This window comes from Lepisosteus oculatus, chromosome 10 (assembly GCF_040954835.1).
Source record: "Lepisosteus oculatus isolate fLepOcu1 chromosome 10, fLepOcu1.hap2, whole genome shotgun sequence".
NCBI lineage: Eukaryota > Metazoa > Chordata > Actinopteri > Semionotiformes > Lepisosteidae > Lepisosteus > Lepisosteus oculatus.
In genome coordinates this window covers 2,851,606-2,871,404 of record NC_090705.1, presented here as the reverse complement: position 1 = coordinate 2,871,404, position 19,799 = coordinate 2,851,606, and the positions used below count along the sequence as shown (strand labels likewise).

Sequence of the window (19,799 nt, the reverse complement as noted above, 5' to 3'; positions counted from 1 at the left end):
AAATATCCCAGGAAGGGGATGAAAAGATATACATAGAAACGCGAGATGAGGTAAAGGAAGACATGAGACGCAGGGCCATGTTCAACTTGTGTCTACCAGGCTTGCAGAAGGGGAAAAAAACGACTATTGTCGCGAATCGCGCTCACGCATGCAAGCGCTCCCGCATTCCCACGAGCTCTTCTCTCCCCAGACGTTCACGCACCAGTCTTCTCTGCACTGTTTAAACCCTCACTAGTCTTCCTTTCCTTGCTCACGATTGAGGTCTCCTCCCTGACGCCTTTCTACTCGACCACGTCTTCGCATCCCATCTCTACTCCAAACCTTCCTCTCTGAGGAAGAGCCTCGCATAGGATCCCAATGCTCCGAAGTCCGGTCCCCCGTGACAACTATTAACGATCAACTCATATTCCAAACCCATTTAACATTTTCATATATTTAATTTATGCCCCCCACCCCATCCTTATATATAGCATTTCCTTTGCAGGCTCAGTTGAATTAGAAGTTAGTGTTTTATATGAGAGGTAGCTTGCAATGTGCATTGAAATGTTAATGTGTGTTGAAATGTTTCCTTTAAAATGTTTTTGGGGTTCAGATGCTTAGATAATTAGGGACATATCACTTGCAATGCAAATGCTCGGTAGAGAGCAATGTATCTCCATTCCCTTTGATGTTGCTTTAGCTGAACAGTCAGAATAAGAAAGCAGCTTCCATCTTTCATCTAGACATTTCAAAGATTTTTTTTCCTTTAAAATACAGAACTGAAATCAAGTGATATGATATACCTGACTTACATAGGGATTGGAAGATTACGATGTCAGTTTCATACATATTTTTTAATTTAAACTGTAGATATTCTGTATGTGTTGGCATGTTCTATCCAGTTTGTCTTAAGTCCTGAAAGTACTTGTTTTATTTTCTTTCATATTCAAGACCAGATAGGTCAACTGTCACATTACAGTGAGCTACTAGCGTCATTTTGTTTGTTCTGATTTAAAGAAAAAAGCTCAGGAAGATCCATAAGTTCCTATAGTCATATAATTGGAGAAGGAAGGTTATAAATATTGTAGGACTTGTTTGCTGCAATGCAGAGTTTTATGCTGTCTGTCAAAGGTGGATGTTTTTTTTCACAGAGAAAGTGATAAAAAATTGACTATAAAGCATAATTAATGGTAAATTGTACAGAAAACATATACATATCAAGGGCACACTGGCGATCTCTATCTCTATATAATATACTCTTAAAATCTTCTTTAAGGTTAATCCACTAATGCTTATGAGCACAACAATTCAAATGAATGCTTTCAAACAATGAGTCCCCATGACCTGTAAAATGCTTTGAGTGGAGTGTCCAGAAAAGCGCTATATACTGTAAATGTAAGGAATTCTTCTTCTTCTTAAACCTGAAACAGAGCTTTTGAGCTTCATCCCTCCTGCTGTTCACTTCAGTGGCCTAGGTCTCCTGTGATGATGGGTGATGCCAGCAGTGGTCAGGATGATGATGATGATGATGATGGTAGCTGAGGATTCTCCACCCACATCTTCATGATTACAAACGCACTGATTCACACAGCTTTTGCCTTTACAGCTCATTCCACCCCAAACACTACAGCTCTTCCTTTCTTACAAATCCTCAGACTTGCTCTGCTGTGTAGTGACAACAGGGATTTCCAAAACCAGTCCATTAAAATGCTCTTTTTTTGACAGGGGATACCCTTTATACTATATTGACAGGGTCCACATACGCGAGGGCCAAAATAAAACTCTTGTAACACCAACCTGATGAGAATCCCGTACCCAGATCTGCATTCCCGTGGTGCTTGCACAACCTCCTTGACCCACGGCTCACCATGTGCTTCATGTGCCTTTTGTTACAACAGGAGCTGCTGCATCAGCTGCAAATATTTACCCAGTAGCCCCTCATACAGCACATGGCCCCCTTGTCACTTCACCTTCATCATATGCATCCAGCAATGTCTTTTATTCGAACTCTTACAGACAGCGTCCTGCCATTAACATTGAAGAGACGGGAAGAAGACCAGGGACCAGTCTTTTTACATGTGAGAGCCATGAGCATCAACGATCTCTCCAGGCCAATAGTTCCCCATTTCACCTCTCCCAGCTAGGATTACAGTGACCTTTTGCAACCTGGCCTTTTTCCAGAGTTCAAGGATTCTTATTCCAGAAGGCAAGATTCTTAAACTTGGATCACACCTTCCTCTCTCTCTCCATGAATGACTAATGACTTTTTTAGAACCTCTCCATTGGTATACAAATTTCAGCTTTTCACACTCTTCCCACTGGGCTCCATTCAATTGGACGCTCTGTGTTACCTGCTGAGCCCATTGTCATGTTCACTGTCCTTTGTTTTCCTGTGCTTTCCTCCCCTCAATGATTATCTCCAAAAACGCCAGGAAGACTCAACAGCTGAAACATTGTGTTATTCTTCTTCTGCTGTACCTTTTCAGCATTTACTTCAGCTCTACTTATTGATTAAAATATAGCTTCTTACCTAAAGACATTTGAAGAAACTCTACATATTTTCCAGAGGTTTGTTTACATCCTTAGATATTTGTTTCCCAATGATGCACATGTTTCTAAAGTCGTTTTTTAGTTTTGATGAAAAATACAGATGCAGTCTGTATGTATTTTGAAATAGTTGAAGCCGACAGCTTCACTGGGAAATATGTTCCAGACCCATATAAATCTGTAAGTTAAGACATCACCTCCTTTTGCTCCTTACTGTACCTCCAAAGCCGTATTTCCCTATCAACCACAGTCCTTATCATTCTTAATGCCAAACCATCCAAGTTCATGAGGAGATTCTGTGAGCACCAGAGGGTTTAACTATGGTTTTGATTGTTTCACTCTCATACTTTTTGATTTGTGGAGCTCTTCAAAATCCAATGACAGAAGGGCTTCAGAGACAGATTGTGGAACTGCATGGTTGAAGCCCCGGCAGTGGTTAGGGTTAGCATATCCACACTACTACCACAATGTTTACGCTCAGCGCTGGAGTCTGGGGCCCAGGTCAGCTTTTGGTTGAGTGATAATTTGATCCTGTCTCCAACTTTTTTTATTTTCGGAGACTTTTACAGTACCTGCTTGGACCGTGCAGTGCACCGTTTAGTAATCATATCCCAATACTGAGTCAGTCAGATCAAAAGTTGTAAGAACTTAACAACTTTTCTTAAAAAACAGGCAAGAGCGAGAGATTAATGCTCATAGGTCATGTTATTCAGGTCAAAAAGACCAATGTTACAAAACGATGTCAGAAAAGTTATGGTTAAGTACAATAGGGTCATCCAATCAGTTATTGAGAAACAGATTGGCAGGTACACCCAGGAACATACCCTGATCTGGGACACCAAGCAAAGCCAGGAATACAGTACATGTTGTATGAGAGGCCATGTAAATTACAGTAAAATTACATGGGAAGTACATCAAGAGATTAGAGAATGACTGGAACATCAGCTGAGCTGTGCCTGAACAAACAGGGCAACAGTAAAAGAGATGTCAAAAAATAAACCTAGCCATTATGCTAAAATATCTGTGCTTGTGTCTGAGATATTATTAATAAAATATCCCTACATCAAAAGAAGCCTAAAATGGAAATAATCAAATTCAATGAAAAGATGAAAAGGAGAGGTTTGTATGATCAATGCCTCATGTCACAGTCAGGTATGTCTGTACTGCCTCCTTTGGGTCTGGAAACCTTAGCATTAATGAAATGCAAGTCCAGTGAAGTATCAAGAAACATGGCTGTCTAAAAAGATTCTCTGAAACAGTCCTTGCTTAACATTTCAAGAAATATCCAGTGGGGCAATGCTGCTCCCTTTTCACCTTTACTTGAAATAAAAATCATATTAAGGCATCTTCTGTTGTAGTATTTCAACAATCAACAATGAAGGTTGTTGTGAGAAATAATCGCATGTTGTGTGATACTGTACCTGCAATTGCCAAATACTGGACCTGGATAAATACAGCTGTTTCTCAACAATATACAGTTTATCACTGTTGTGGATTTAATATTAAACATTGTAATTATTAACAATCTTAGGGTTCATTTGATACATTTACAGAGGTTGGAAGTACACGCAAGCAGTGAACTGCTTCATTACTAGTTTCTGATGTTTTTTTACAAGTAGAATCACTGCCACCTGGTGGAAAAGATACTTAAGGTCAAGTACAGAAAACTACAGTCATATCCAAAGATTTGATCGTCCAATCAGTTCCAGCAGTGCTTCTGCTGGTTGGGAATCACCTCCACTGCTGGCCCAGGGCTTGGGGACATTCACAGGTGGAAACAGCATTTAAAACAGCAGCCAGGAGCCACTTTCTTGCTCAGATGGTTGTAGTCGTCTGAAAAAAGCTACTTAGCCAAGTTGTCGAAGACCACACCCTGGCTTCGTTACGAAAGGTTTTAATTAAATCATTTAAATCAGTTCTAACTACCAAATGGGTGAAATGGGCTGAAAAGGCTTCCTTTCTTTTGTAACTTTTATCTTCTGACCTTGCCTAGTTCTACAGACCATGGGGTTAACTGAAGTATTAACCACTAAAGCTTGTAAAGAAAGGTGACATTAGTCCAGTTAAGCCTTAACTTGTCCATTTGAACACTTTTAAGTCTTAAATTACTGGTAATCTAAAGAAATCTAGAAAACCTGGATTGTGGTCCTCCAGGACCAAACCTGATCCCTACAGATCTGTCTGTAAAGGAAAGGAAAGGAAATTGCACTGCTCTGTGCCAGTCAACGTACTGAATCAACATCTCTTTTTCTTTTCAGTTTTTAAACAGTAATTTCAGCTGCCCTATTCCCAAAGCTGACACATCTAAATTCTGCCCATTAAAAAACACGCAGTGGGTTATGGTACAGTATGTGTGACAGCTGAAAGGATTCAGGATTCAGCCATTTGTGACCCAGTTCATCATTTTGGGATAGAGTCATGGACAGACAGTCTCTAGGGATATCAGGAGGTCTAGAGGTATATCAGTTATAGAAGGCCTCTAGTAATATAAGAGATGGAATCAGTAGTTTATTTTTTTTTGTAATATAGTGCTTTACAAGGCCATTGTCCTTATGAAACACCACTTCCTATCCTGATACCTCTGTCTATCTCCTGTGATCCACTCCTGAATCAAATGGGGATCTACGTCTGCCTGAATTGACCGCAGACTAGTAGAAAAAGTAGAAAAATAAAATGTAGTAGAAACACGTTTTGGGTGTTGAGGTTTGTCTTCAGGTATAAAGACAGGTATGTTTCATGTACTTTCCTTGCCATGCCTATATTGACCACCAGGGGGAACTAATAGCCTTTGAAAGTGTTTAAAATATTAAAACCGGGAACGAAATTCTTAGTTGTGAAAGACGTCAATAATACAACGTAGAAATATCATTTGCCTTCCCAATCAATATGCTTGTAGGTACAGTATATTGAGCATAAGTGTATATGAGTAAGAGTATTTTGTGGTTTCTGGTGTGTTAAATTAGAGTACATTTTTGTCCAAAACTGTTTGGATGTGTACAGTACACATAAATTAAAGACACAAGTCCACCAACCTAGGCAGAGAGTTCATGAATACATGCTAATGTTTTCTTTTGTGGTTAATTGTGTATTAATGTTTACGTAGTGTTTGCATGGTAGCACCTGTGATAACCAACAGATTAGTCTGAAGGAAAACTCGTTGGGCCTGGGATAGAAATCAAGCAACAATCAGTAAATTAACAGAAGTATAATTATTTTATTCATCGTGCAATTAACAGTAGAAACGGTAGAGTGCGGGGCCCAAAAATATAATATACACATAATTTTAATCACGCTCTTAGAAATAACTTTTAGTCAATTTCACTATGTACTGCTTTATTTTATTCTGTTCCAAGCAGTGTTAATGCCTTGGTTGTTGGGACTCTTGTCTCTGTAACAGAGAAAACCAATAACTCAGTAAAATCCCCAGAAATATTGTGTTGTCCTTCATGTGAGAGATTTGGTAATGAAAAATACTATTAATCCGACCGTGGGAGTTCCTGGAGAACAATTCCCTTGTTAGCGCGGAAGTCGCCCTCTTGTGACTGCAGGCGGAACTACAGCTCTCCGGTGCTGTCGTTTTGTACCGGTTTCCCGAAGGACAATAAAGTTTGGAAGTACAGTGTCCTGCTGGAACAATGCAATTAAAGCAATTAAATCATTTCTGAGTAACCAGGCCTTTGCCTTTTGTCCTACCAAATGTAAAGGACAGTTATTAAATACAGCAGCAACATAACTGCCCAAATGTAAGAAAAGCTCCAAACGGGAGGAGATTTGAAGATTTGGTGTATCGAGCTTCTATGGCTGCCGGTAGGTAATGTTTTTTCCCCTGTGTTTTTCTTGGTAAATCCGTTAAGAAAATATTTTCAATGTATTTGTAATTTGGAATTTATTAAACAACAACAACAACAACAACAATAATAATACGTAGTTCAAGTAAGTAGCTGCGTCAACATGCGTAGGCTGCAAATGAACAAGTAAAGGTTTATTGCAAAGAGAAGAAAAAACACGTTTCGGCTGTGGAGCCTTCTTGGGGTGTCTTTGGGTTTGACATCCGAAGAAGGCTCCACAGCTGAAACGTTGTGTCTCTCTTCTCTTTTCAGCCTGAAATAAACCTTTACTTGTTCCTTTGCATCACCATCATCATCATCATCATCATCATCATCATCATCATCATAATACAAGCCTATATATTAAAGGGGTAGAATTTGGAGGAACTATTCTAAATTTCTCCCTTAACAGAAGTGGCAGTGTACTACTTTAAATAGAAGAGAAAAAAATAGTAATGTTTGTGCTGAGACTTGGAGTCAATTATCAAATATCTCTATGCCTTGCTGCTGGGACTAATTTGTGCAGTGTAAATGAAGATTTCAGGAGCTGAGTTTTGAATAATGTGTAAAAGGTACTGCTGTGCTGTGTCAACACACTGTTCTCCATCAAAGCCATTCCAATTATTTTATTCAGGCAGTTTTAAGATGTTTTTTTCGACAGAAATAGAAAAAAGGGATAAATTGACAAGCTCAAACTGCTTGATTTCAATGACTTTATGCTATTATGAAAATAAACATTTGCTTGTCCAGAGGGTGGTGCATTGCTGATGAACCAGTAGGTGGCGCACCACCCTCTGGACTAGAATCTGCAGGTGCATTCCTCAGAGAGAAGACTGGTGGCTTCTTAAAGCGCTGAATACTGTGGGAGAGCAATATTCCTAGATTTATAGGCCTGGTGTCCTTGCTAATTTCTATTTCTATTCCAGAATCCATCCATCCATCCTTCCATTTTCTGTACACTTTATCCAGTATAGGGTCACAGGGGAGCTGAAGCCTAGCCCAGCAAGCAACAGGCGCAAGGCAGGAGATGGAACAGGACGCCTGTCGATCTCAGAACACACACACACATGAAGTCACACACACTCTCAAACCAGGAGCAGGTGGCGGGGGGGGTACAAACTCCACGCAGACAGGACCCCAGGCAGGTTTGGAATCGAACCCAGAGCCCCAGCCCTGTGAGGCATTTTGATGTATCTCCCGCTTGAACACTTTCTGGGCGGTAGTATGGCTCTGTGGCTCAGGATCCGTGCCTGTGGCTGGAAGGTTGCCGGTTCGTATCCCGCGGCCGGCAGAGGAATCCTACTCCGTTGGGCCCCTGAGCAAGGGCCTTAACCCCAGCTGCTCCAGGGGTGCTGTATAACCGGCTGACCCTGCGCTCTTACCCCCAGCTTCTCTCTCCCTGTCTGTGTGCCTCATGGAGAGCAAGCTGGGGTATGCGAAAAGACAAATTCCTAACACAAGAAATTGTATATAGCCAATAAGGTGATCTTATCTTATCTTCTTGTCGCCCCCAACCCACACGATTGGTGAAATAATTGCTACCGTACATCACGGCTTCACCTGATCTGCTGTGCAGTGGTGCAGAATGGCTGCCATGTGTCATCCGGGTGGGGGTCTGCTCTTCGGTGGTGAATGGAGTAGGTTTCCTTCTATCCGTGTGGAAAGCTTTGGGGTCCTTCAGCATGGAAAGAGCTGTGTGAAGTCCAATGAATAACTTACGAGAAACCTGCAGCTTGTGTGATGGTTCTTGGGGTTTCCACCCCCTGCCACTCCTGCCCTGCCAGTTCGTCCCTCACTGCCTGGGCGCGGACCTGGGTCACCAGGGTCGCGCAACAGGGAACTTGCCGGCTGAGCTAAAGGAGAACTCCCCCAGCCCGGGCGGCTGACATCCCTGTTATACGCAGGAGCATATTCATTACACTTGCAATTGGACACACGTGGCCTTTGCCACTAGATGGCACTAGCAGACCCCCCTCTCCATTCAGAAACAAATTTGTTTTTCTCTGTTTTGTTTCTCTCTGCTCTTGTTGCTGAGTGAGTGGTGGAGGCAGAGCACATACATTTACCCCATGCTAGATTAAAACAGTTCATTTCCTTTTTTTTCTTTGTGTTGTATGGAAGACTATCAGAACACCATTTTTACTGTATTTGCTCATTTGCTCATTTGGTTGTTGAGTAGCTAAGTAGCGAAGTGAATGTAACATTGACAGACCACTTCCTGAAGAAGTCTAGTTTGGACCTCAAGCACTTGTTTAGGAAGCCTGTTTCAGTGTTCAGCTGTGACCCTTGTGACAGTTCTTTCATGAAATAGTATGGTTGACCCCTTAGGATTTATGTACTTGGATCAAATTTCCTCTTCATCTTCTTTCACCTAGACTGAAGAAAATTGTCTGCTTCATCTTGTCCATATATGAGAGTCTCCTGAGACCAGGAATCGTTCCTGTTGCTCTTCCTTGAACTCTTCCTCTTTGAAGTATAGTATCCTTTTTGTGACACAGTGACCAAACCCAATATTGTAAATTAAGTCTTATTATTACACTGTAAAGTGTGGGTACAGTGTACTGTATATTCCCTGAATTTGAATTCCACATTCCTTTTGTTGGCATTTTTTGTTCACATTTCAAATACAGCCCTGTTTCTGTCAGGAAATGTCAAACTATGCTTTTAGTTTAAGCAAGTTAAAATTTATTTAAGCTCAACTAGGACATCTCCAAAGAAAGTTCTAGATCTTGGATATAAGCGCACTGACATTCGTTCGTACGAGCAGATTTCTTCCCTCTTATGTACTTACTAGGTATATAAGCCTTTAAGTGTCATTCCCGGTCTTTGGGAACCAATGGAGTTGGTCATCTTGGAAAAACTGCCCTGGGTGTCAGTATGTAGAATGTCATTACCGGCTTTTTATCTTAAACGTCGCCTGTAGTTTCTGAGAGTCCACGTTTCGTGCAATCAGACAATAGGATGCTACGGCAATTGTCAAGCTGGAACTTACAGCACAAGTGTTTTTTGTTATTTCAGCAGGCTGGTTGCACATGGTTCTGTGCAGTGAGATGTGTTTTCTCCACAGGCACCTTGGTCTGAGCTTGTTGACACTCCATGAGCATGGTTATCGTGTGCCCTGTTGATCAGTCTTCTTCTCCAGGTCCATGGGAGGGGATGTTGGTTGTTTGTGCTTCTCCATAACTGCTCATCTGCTGCACTCTAACAGTAAATGTACTGCTACTACTGCGGCATGCTGCCCTTGCCTTATGATTAATGTGATAACTTGATTTTGAGCTTACAATTCATTTTGTATTGTGTTAAAGAGTCAGTATTTGTCCATTGTCCCTTGCTAAGAGATAACTTTTGATTCTGTGTGTCAACAAAACAAAGCAAAAAATGTTATTGGTCACAAGACAGTGAGGCAGGTCACACCTTGCAGGTTCTGACCATTGGTCCTCTCAGGTTTTTCCGATAACAGACAATGGATGGGTGAGAGCAAACAATTGAGAATTACAAGGTTTTCAATTTGAATATATTGTCAGGACGTGTTTAAAAATATATGCATATTTCAAAGCAGGTATTCACACAACTAGATTTGCAAAACTGAAAACAGTTTCACTATAAAACAAAAATTAAAAGCAAACGGTTAAAACCATCACTAACAAACAGAGCACAGGGTCACCTGTTGTCAGGTTAGGGTGGAAGTAAACCTGCCTAATCATTTGTGTTTCACTGGCTAAATCAGATACCAAACTGGATGAAATTTGAAAGTCAGTTTCAATCTCAGTTGCCATTGACATGGTGTTTCCTGCACAGAATTCAAGAAAAGCATTGTAACTGTAAAAATATTTTGCATATCATAATTTTAGCTATACTATGTATACAACATGAGTAAGTTAGGGAGTGATACGTTTATTGGACATCTTAAGAAACGGGGAATAAAGGACAGAAATGCAGGTCTTGCTTTGTGAACTTTCAAATGCATTAACTTTTTCAAAAACCACCAGAGGTCGCTATTGCTTCTCTAGAGAGCAGGGATACTTAAGCCAAAGTGAATTGCTGGACGGCAGCACTTTTATATAAACTATTCTTTCTGCAGTAATGTTTTGGAATAGATTCTTAATTTAGTCACCTGTAGAAGAACAAGAACTCATCACAAAAAAACATCTCTGGAATCCAAACGGCAATGCTTTCACAATGATGAAACTCTTAGACTGTTTAAGAAGTCAACACCCACGTACATGTCCATCACATGAAACATGAAATTACTTAAAAAAGCCCCTCGGATAGGTATGATTTATTTAATTTGGAATGCATATATATATATATCAGCTTTATTTCAATTTTCTGTATAGGTGTAAATCTCAAATTCTGGTTTCACAAATAATATTTATAAAGATTTTATTTGTATTAATTTTTTTGTACTGTAACTGTATTTTTTATGTAACACCTGCCTGTTGTCAGTGATTCAGGTTTAGTTTAACCCATTTTATTGAGGCACAACTGAATAGTTTATACAACTAAAATATATTGGTTTTTTGTTTTTCTTGATGCTGGTTATGGAATTTAGCTTTGTACGTCATGTTTCTGTGTTTTTGATCTGATTTAGGATGTAATATAGAAAGTCCCTGTCTGTCCCTCACAGTTTGCCGGGATCCTTTTCTGCAGATACATTTCCTAATCAATTGTTTATTTATTGGCAGACTTTGGAATGGTATAGCTCAGACTTCTCTTTAAAAATTAAGAATAATAAGAAATGACAGATGGTTAAACAAAATGTCACCAGCTTACGGCATCAAAGCAGGTGCTGATTTAAACATAACAAGGCCCCTTTAAATTTCTGTGAAAGCGAAAATGCATTTTTTTAGACCTGGCACTACATACAGCAACACTTTGCTGCTTGCTGTGCAGTATTCTCCCACAAACAACACTTCAGTATTTGTGCCTAACCCTACTTTATATGCAACCTCACAGTCACGCTGTATGTTACAAATATCTGGGAGCTGTGTGATTAATTAACATCTAGTTCATAACCCTTGAAATTATTGCAGGATCTCAGGAGCTAATTAGCTTACTGTGAACCTCATAGTTATAATAACTATAGTTCAACATTTATCAGCACCAATACCTTTTTCGTCATAATGATTAGCTAGAGGTCTGAAATATTTAGTCTGCAATTGGAAGAAGGAGGCCTAATGCACAGTGAACTTGCACGCATGTTAGCCTTTACTACAATGTGTGTATCAATTCCTGTTACAGAGTTACTTCACATAGTAGGGTCTTTTTACATCATTGATTTTAATAAATGAAACAGCTGCTCGAAAATTAAGTCCTGCTGCTGGAATTAATGTGCACTATGGAGATTTACAGCATATTCATATTAGAATACAGGAAGTGTGCCATTTATTTTTTAAAACACAAATTAAAAGGAGAGAAAACATTTTCAAAGCTATAGCACCACCATAGGTTGTGAGGATAATACATTTCTCTAGGTGTATTTTAAAGACTGTATACACTAATACAAGATGATTTCATTTTTTCACTTCATAATGTATAGATAAATGTAGCTAGGTTCAGCTTATATTCCTTCTAACTTGTTAATGGCCTCAAAGCCAAATTGTTTAAAAAGAACAAAACAAAGCAAATTACTAAAAACCTGATTACATATAAAGTTAATATTAAACTTGAATTCCCCAGAATGACATTTGATGTAAGAGCATCTTAAGTGCATTTTAGTAATCAATTCTAATACACATATAAAATAAAACTGTGATTGTTGTACAGTCAGCTTCAGTTTTAACAACATGGCTGGGTCTCTTGATCCAGATCCATGCAATCCTATCGACAGGTAAATACAGCTGCAAAGCCAATATAATGATCCATTATTCATCACTTCCCGCTAGACAGAAGAACCAGGCTGTCTCAATTTAAAGCAGGATGAAAGTTAGATGATCACTTAGATACATGAGTAGCCCTGGTGCCATTCACTAATGAATTCAACACAGTGCCCCTAATGCCATTCTAAGACATGAGAACCAGTTTTTTTCCCGAACGATTAGGAGTGTAGCCTCCTGGAGCAACAGTGTCTCTTTCCACCAGAGTCTTCCATCCGTAATTGTTACTAGGTCCCTCCTCATTTAGCTTCTAAGATCTGACCACATCACATTTTGCTGCCTTTAGGAAACATTATTGGCACACTGTAACTTCCTATACCAAGAATCTCTCAGTTATGTTAAGTTCCAGGGAGAGGCATTACCACTCTGCAGCCGGAACTCGTCAGACCTTGAGGGGTCTGGTCAGTACTGGAAAAGGAGACCTGAGAAAACCCTGGTTGCTGTTGTAAGTAATGTTGGTGGACCTGCAGGTGGTGCTCTTCTCTCTCTGGACCATTAGTTCCTTTTTGATGAGAGGTTAAACTAACATCCTGACTACCTGGGGTCTCAGGGTATTGTCCCGGTTTCCTGTTAAAAGTTCACGCTGAGGTTGCACAATGCAGCCTCCTTAAAGCCCCCTCTTTACAGGGGAAACTACAGTCCCAGTTTCTCAGACTGGTAGGTAAATTAATTGACGGTATTGCAGAATTTTACAAATTTCCCATTAACTGTAAAATCGTGAACTTTGTGAAAGCACTGTGGGGTGGCCATTTTGTCACAGGTTGACAAGAAATCACTGACCCTTCCTGCTCACTAATCTCTGCAAATGAGATCTCAGTCTCCTAACAGCGTTAATTACGTATTCTTTAGTTGGTTGGCAGGTTGCTCTTTTTTTTGCATTTTTAAAAAAATACATGTGTTGGTTTCAAGAAAATCTTTGCCATTAACATAGTGGCAAAATTCACTTGGTCTAAAGCCAGTTTACAATGTAACTTTTGGCTTCACTGAAAGTTTTGTTGCCTCGTACTGAATCACAGACAATGGCAGCAATACGGCACTGTGCATACATTGAAACTTGGTCTCTTTTGTGATGGAAATTTGAGATTGTGCACGTGACTGTGTAGTTTTGTTGTGGTTTCAAATGCACTCACTGTTGTAGGTTTATCATAACCCCAAAATGAAGTTGCAGTTCCCCTTTCATTTATTTGGTGAAGTAACTTCTCCCTCCTCCCCCTGATTGTAGGGCAACAGGGCTGCTGGAGCAAGACAGCTGCCACTCATCACTCGGGTGGGGCTGCATGTCAGTGACTGATGAGGTGGATACCCTCCTGTGCGCTGAGTACTATGTGATGCTTTGGGATGCAAAGAGTTATACCAATACAAATCATTATCATAACTGCTGTTATATAAGGGTAACATTTCAAAAATATCAAACCACTTGAACTTTAGATAATAAGACAAATGCAAATGCTTCTTTTACAAAACAACACTTGCTATGCATTTGTTTCTTTCTCAGTTTTAGGAAGCATTGAGTAGTGCTTGACTTTGATTGTAGTATTGGGTGTAGGTGCCTTGCTGTTCCACCCAGGTGTGGTCCTGCCCTGTGCCCTGTGCCTCCATTATAACCACACCAGGAATAAGGGTTGTTCTCTGAATAATGGAGGGATTAGTTAATTCCCTTCATTATTCTCTGTAACATTCATTACAATTGACCATCAACATGATAAATGCAATATATATTAGAATATTGTTAATGTATTGGTTTTGTTAACAGTAGAAAAAGACTATTGATTAATACTAGATTATAAATTATTTTTTGTAATATTAATGAGTATTTCCTACAGGCTAATCCCCATAGAAGATGTTATAATTTGGCACATTCAATCTCCGAATATTGTCTGTCTCTTTAAATGTTTATACAAACAGCGACATTTATCAGTTTGTTTCTTTTTGGATGTATTTAAATACTGAAAGCCATTATAAAAATATGACTTATGAAGTCAATTTGAAATTTCACAGGAAAATAACCATATCAATTATAAACTGTCTAATATACCTTTTAGGAAAAAAATTAAACAGATAATGTGAAACAAACTGTAAAAGTTTGACAGGCTTTGTGTAAACAACTACTTAAACTCATTTCAAAGTGAATGCATTGTACATCATAGCCTGGAAAATTACTTTACAGTTTCCCATGGGGGACAATTAAGCAGCTGTAGGTCAAAAGTTTTACTCATGTGTTCCAGGAACAGTAAAGGGAGTTTAAGCAGTTCTTAAAAATGTAATGCTATATTTATAAGATAGTATTTATAAACACATTTGCATATATCAAGATGAAAAAGTTGTTTGAATTGGGGCAATTTGCATTTCTTGAAACATATGGCAAAGCAGTGGAAGCCATGGGCCATGCCTTCATTAACTGAGCGTTGTTTCATCAGAATCTCAATTTCCTGCTGTGCTACCCTGTGGCTTAGCCTTCTGTCCCTGAGGTTTCAGTGACAAGGGACAATATGTCCCCAAGGTGAAAATCTGGGGGAATAACTCAGATTGGCTCTCCGAGGAGTTCAAATGATTATTTAATCAGACTTTAACTCGGGGAAAAAAAAAGTTAAAACAGCAAACAGTATGTTTATCAATTTATACATGATAGATACGCAGGTTAATTCTGTCACAAAGTTGCTGAAAAGGATTGAATGTGCATTTTTGTAACAGCAAGGAGTATATATTTTTTCCATTTTTTTTTTGCAAAGGATAAAAAGTGCCAATATGAGTTTTGCATATACAGATCTATCCTAATATTCACTGCCCATACACTGTAGCAACATTAGTGAATATGCACATCAATACATTTTTTCGCTAATTAAATCTCTTGCCTTTGTGAAGCCTACTTGCAGTGATGTGTAGCTTTAATTTCTGTTGGTAAACATAAATCAGCCAGTAATATAGCATGAATCATAGATGAACTTCACAAGCTCTGTTTATTTAAAACATGTTTGTTTACTGGTCAGGGCTTAATCAATGCTCTCGGTTTTTTGAAAATTTGCTGGTAGCAGAATTGTTTTACATGAAATCAAAATGCAAATCTCCCATTAGCGCATATTAATATGACTGGACATCTAAGATGAACTCAAAGAGGCGATTTATTCTCATCTGTGTGTGAGTTCCCAGTATGAAATGAGCATAGCCACGCCTTTTATAAAAGGTACATTTTAAATATATGTCAGAACAAAATCAAAGCAAGTTCTTTACTGATGGATCTAGGCTGTTATACTTTCCACCACAATGCCAGTACAATGTTGAAAATGTGACAATTAAATATTGTTAATAAAGTGTCAGTACAGCTCATGCTCCTGTGTAATTCAAAACACAGTTTTGTTTCTTTTTGTCATCTTGTTCCTGATAATTTAAGTAAATTCAGAGATAAAAGAAACAAGCTGAGCTTATACAGTATATAGGTTATATTCACCCAATAAATATTATTTTGTTTGGCGGATGTTTCAAATTAAAGGGTCCTGAGATTTGTACTCATCCCATACAGATTGAGACATTTCAGAGAAACTGAGGTGAAGTACTTTCCTCTTGATACGACATCACTGCCCCACTTTTTGGGGGTGTTTTCCCTTGTGGTAAATACTTCCCTGGGATTTGGGCCCACAGCCTTCCGGTCACAAGTCCAGAGCCCTAACCACTGCTCCACACTGCTACTCCCGATCAGCTCCTCGGTGTTGATAACAAGCTGGGTGTGGTCAGACTTTCTGTGCCATCCCACACCATTGGTTCCTCTCCAGGATGAGGTCTTGATTTGTCTGTGGAGCACACCTTTGCGTGGGACATCCAGCTTGATTGCACTTTGTCCACCTTGTCCAGTGTCTGTGCAGCGTGATGGTGTTTGATCCCTTGGTTAGGGGATGGCTGATCTGGGTTGATCTGGGCGAGTGTGGCCCACACATGCTCTGGTGACCAGGTAAGGACTCGGCAAAGCTGTGAAACCCCGACTCTCTCTCCTCAATGTATTGGGCTGACAGAACGAGCTAGGGCACCATCTCGCACAATAACAGCGACATGCTTGAGGACATATGCACATGGAGGTGCCTCCCAGAGAAACGTGACGTATTTGGGTGATGTTTAAGTTACAATCCCAGATCAAAAGTGCCCATTCAGCATATGCAATTACTGTACACCCCACATGAAGGCAGACAGGCTTTGCAGCAGGTTTATTTCAAAGCCCTTAGCTGTATTGTGTCAGACATGGAAACAGGCACACCAGTGGGAAAAATGGTACTACAGGTCTCCTCGAGGTGGGAGGGTGGGAGCACTAGGGGGTGTGGATGAGAAGCCCTGATGCTCTCCTGTTGAACACCATATTATGGAGGTTATCTCCTGTGATTCTAATGGAATCCATAATATAGTCCACATGTACAACTAATTGTGAAAGTTCATTTTCCATTATATTGTACAGATGTCTGTTCTATTAGCTCCATGTAACCACGATGTATTAGGCCATTTCTCTGTTGAATTGGGCAATCATAGTACTAATGGTTTCGATGACAGCAGAATATACCATCTCTTGGAGTTTGCCTGCTGTTTTGAATGAACTTACCACTAGCTATAGATACTGTACCGTATATTCCTCCTTTCACTCTGATCTGAAACTGCTGGAATGCCGATATTCTCAAGCCTGTCTTTGAGAAAAGTGCATTTTCAGCACCAGATTTGACCATCATGAAGAAGAAGGATCAGCCCCTTCACCTCTGTTTCCTGTTTGGAAAAAATCAAAGGCCAGATTATGTATGCTGCCTTGATACAATAAATGAATTACTATTTCAACAGAGGAGGGGAACGTACTGTATCCTGAGCCTAAACTGAACCCTGATCACCTGTGCTGAAAGTAGGCTTATTAATACACGGGCAAAAGGCCAGTGTTTTTAGAAAGTTTGTCCAAGGTGAGAGGAAACTGGAGCATTTGGAGAAAAACTGGACATTTCTGTCCTTTTAAAAACAGCTTCATATCAATGGTGTATAGCAAAGTGGTGATCTTGAATGATTTAGAACCAATCCAAGTGCAATGAGCTCAGAAGCAGGGAGTTCCTGAACAGGCCCAACCAAGATAATTCTAAGCCACAGTCTGTTCTTTGGAAATTCAAACTACTTATGGACTTAATTTGTTTTTGTGATAAAAATTTAAACTGAGCCAATAAATACAATTTGCTCAAGTTTTTCAAGTGTGGAATTAGCCTAATATGTTAATGCCAACGCCAGTTAAATGGGGCACACAGGATAGTTACTTTATTAAGCCACATGCCTGCATTCCAGCTGGGAAAAGCATTGAAGCTTTTAATAAATAATGATTGCCAAAGATCAGAGAAACCTTATACTACAGCAAAACAACTTAAGCACGAGCTTTGATAATGACTGTTAATAATTCAATATGTATAATTATCCCTTTACAGGAAACCTCAACAATCATAGAATGCTTTAGGGATGGTAGGAATTAGTTAAAATTGAGTCACCTTTAAGGTGGTACAGTTTTCATGTGACAGGCTTTTTAACCCTTTAATCATAAAAGTCCCAAGCTTTTGATACACTATCAACCATTGATTTTGTAAGGGATAGTGCTAAAATACAGATTTCAGGTTTGAAGTAATGTTTATGCCTGGCTAGCAATTTTTATTTATTGAAATAGGAAAATTCTTCTAATAATTGCTGTACATTTTCAGTCATGATTCCTTCCATGCGTGTGGCTCGTTATATACTAGAAAATGATTTTGTTCCTTCAAACTGTGTGTTGTCATAAGGAACATTAAGTAAGATTAAGTTCACTAGTCACTATTGGGATCACAAGAATCATCCCTGTGGATAAATGTATGCTTTCCTAAAAACAAAGATCTTCTTAAGATCTATTATACATGCCCACTGCAAAGTAGAGATGCTCTCTGTGCTTGTGTATGAGATTGAACTGTTTTTTGTCACTTACAAATGAGCATGCACTGGTTCCCAACAGTACTAGTTATTGAACTACCTGTCTCTGAGGTCTCAGGGCTCCCAGTTTTCCAGGTTTCTTGATAGGACTAAGTGTTTATTCCACTCATCAAAGTGAGTTTTATATTCAAGGTACTGAGGTGTGGGTAATTAAACAGAAATCCTTGGAAAGTCCAGAGGTCCCTGGCCCTCAAGGTCTTGAGTTGTCTGCCACCGAAATACGACAAACAGGGTCTTTATTAAGCTGCTATTTGTGGTACTTTATACTAATTTGTGGTAATGTACGTTTTTCTAAATTTGTTGAACAGTTTCTTTTTTCAATATACATATAGACGTAGATTAGATATAGAAATATTCGTGAAATACTGTACATATCTACGTTTCTCTCCCTGTAGCCAGTGATAGAAATTCATCATTCAGAAAGTGCAGCTGTTAAATTCTTCCAATTTAACCAAATACATAAATAATTCCACAGAAAAAGAGAATCATTAGTATTTCTATACTGAAGCAGTGAATTCAGCTCATGAATTGCAATGGATTACACTGCTCATTCCGATATGGCATGGAGGCACAGCCTAAGGCCACCATTATGAGCTTTAGAACTGGTAAGAATAAGATTACAATTGCATTTAAACTAAGTGTGTGGATAACCATGGAGTCTATGAACCATAATTGCCAGATGGCGAATATTTTCTTTTTCTTTTCAAAGCAGCATTAATTGCAGAGCAGCCCGGGGGCTGAGCTCGACTCATCAGTGTGATAACACTTCATGACCCTGATTAGCCGTCAATCTCCACACTGAAAAAGATTGTTTAGATATTCACCCAATCATTTGCCTATCAAGCCACCTGGGCCTCCACCGGGGGCTCGGTTTTTACATTCCCTGACCCCCCATCCCTCACGGCTCCTCTTTTACATATCTCCAAAAGATGTAATTGAATTAAATAAAGCGTCTCGGGGCAGCTGCAACATCTGCTGTTTGTGGCATGTCATCCCCTCCACTTTAAGAACAGTTACATATGCTCCAAATTAGCAGGTCAGAGATGAAGCATTCAATGATAGTGTTTTGGTGCCAGCATGATAAGAAGCCTGCAGCTGTGTGCAATTTACAATTAAAGGGTTTATCAGGACTCAATTGTGCTGATGAACAGAAGTGGGGAGAGGTCAGTTAGTGAATTAGGCCAATTAGAGCTTTCTCAGTTGAATTATCTGTCTTATTAACCTCTGATAAACAGACATGTTCTGTGCGCCGCCAGTGGATGGTGGAACATGATTAATGCCTTAATGAGTTTTAATTTCAGCTACGTACAGTAAATCTGTATTAACGATATAGCTTGATCAGAGCTACTCTCTTCCTGAGTCAAGACTGAATTCTGACCTGCACCTTAATTCTACCGGTTACAATTATAAACATACATATGCATTTATCAAAGACCTTCAATTACACAGAAATTATATATAGAAGAGATAAATTGTTTCATCATGTTTTTTCTTCAGTGTCACATTTATTTAACATTTGTGTGAGTTGAGAAGCCCCGATGAGATAGTACAGTGTTTCTGTTTCAAACACTGCCTTTGATGCAGCTTTTCTTTTCTTACAGATCAGCTGATC

General features: G+C 39.4%; 1 long non-coding RNA gene across 1 annotated transcript in view; it reads left to right on the top strand.

Moving 5' to 3' along the window:
• Nucleotides 1-6,115: 6,115 nt before the first annotated feature.
• Nucleotides 6,116-19,799, top strand: part of LOC107078661 (uncharacterized) — a 46,267-nt gene continuing 32,583 nt past the window's right edge. The window contains exon 1 of the long non-coding RNA XR_001479615.2: nt 6,116-6,333. This is a non-coding gene — a long non-coding RNA (uncharacterized lncRNA). The remainder of the gene's footprint in view (nt 6,334-19,799) is intronic.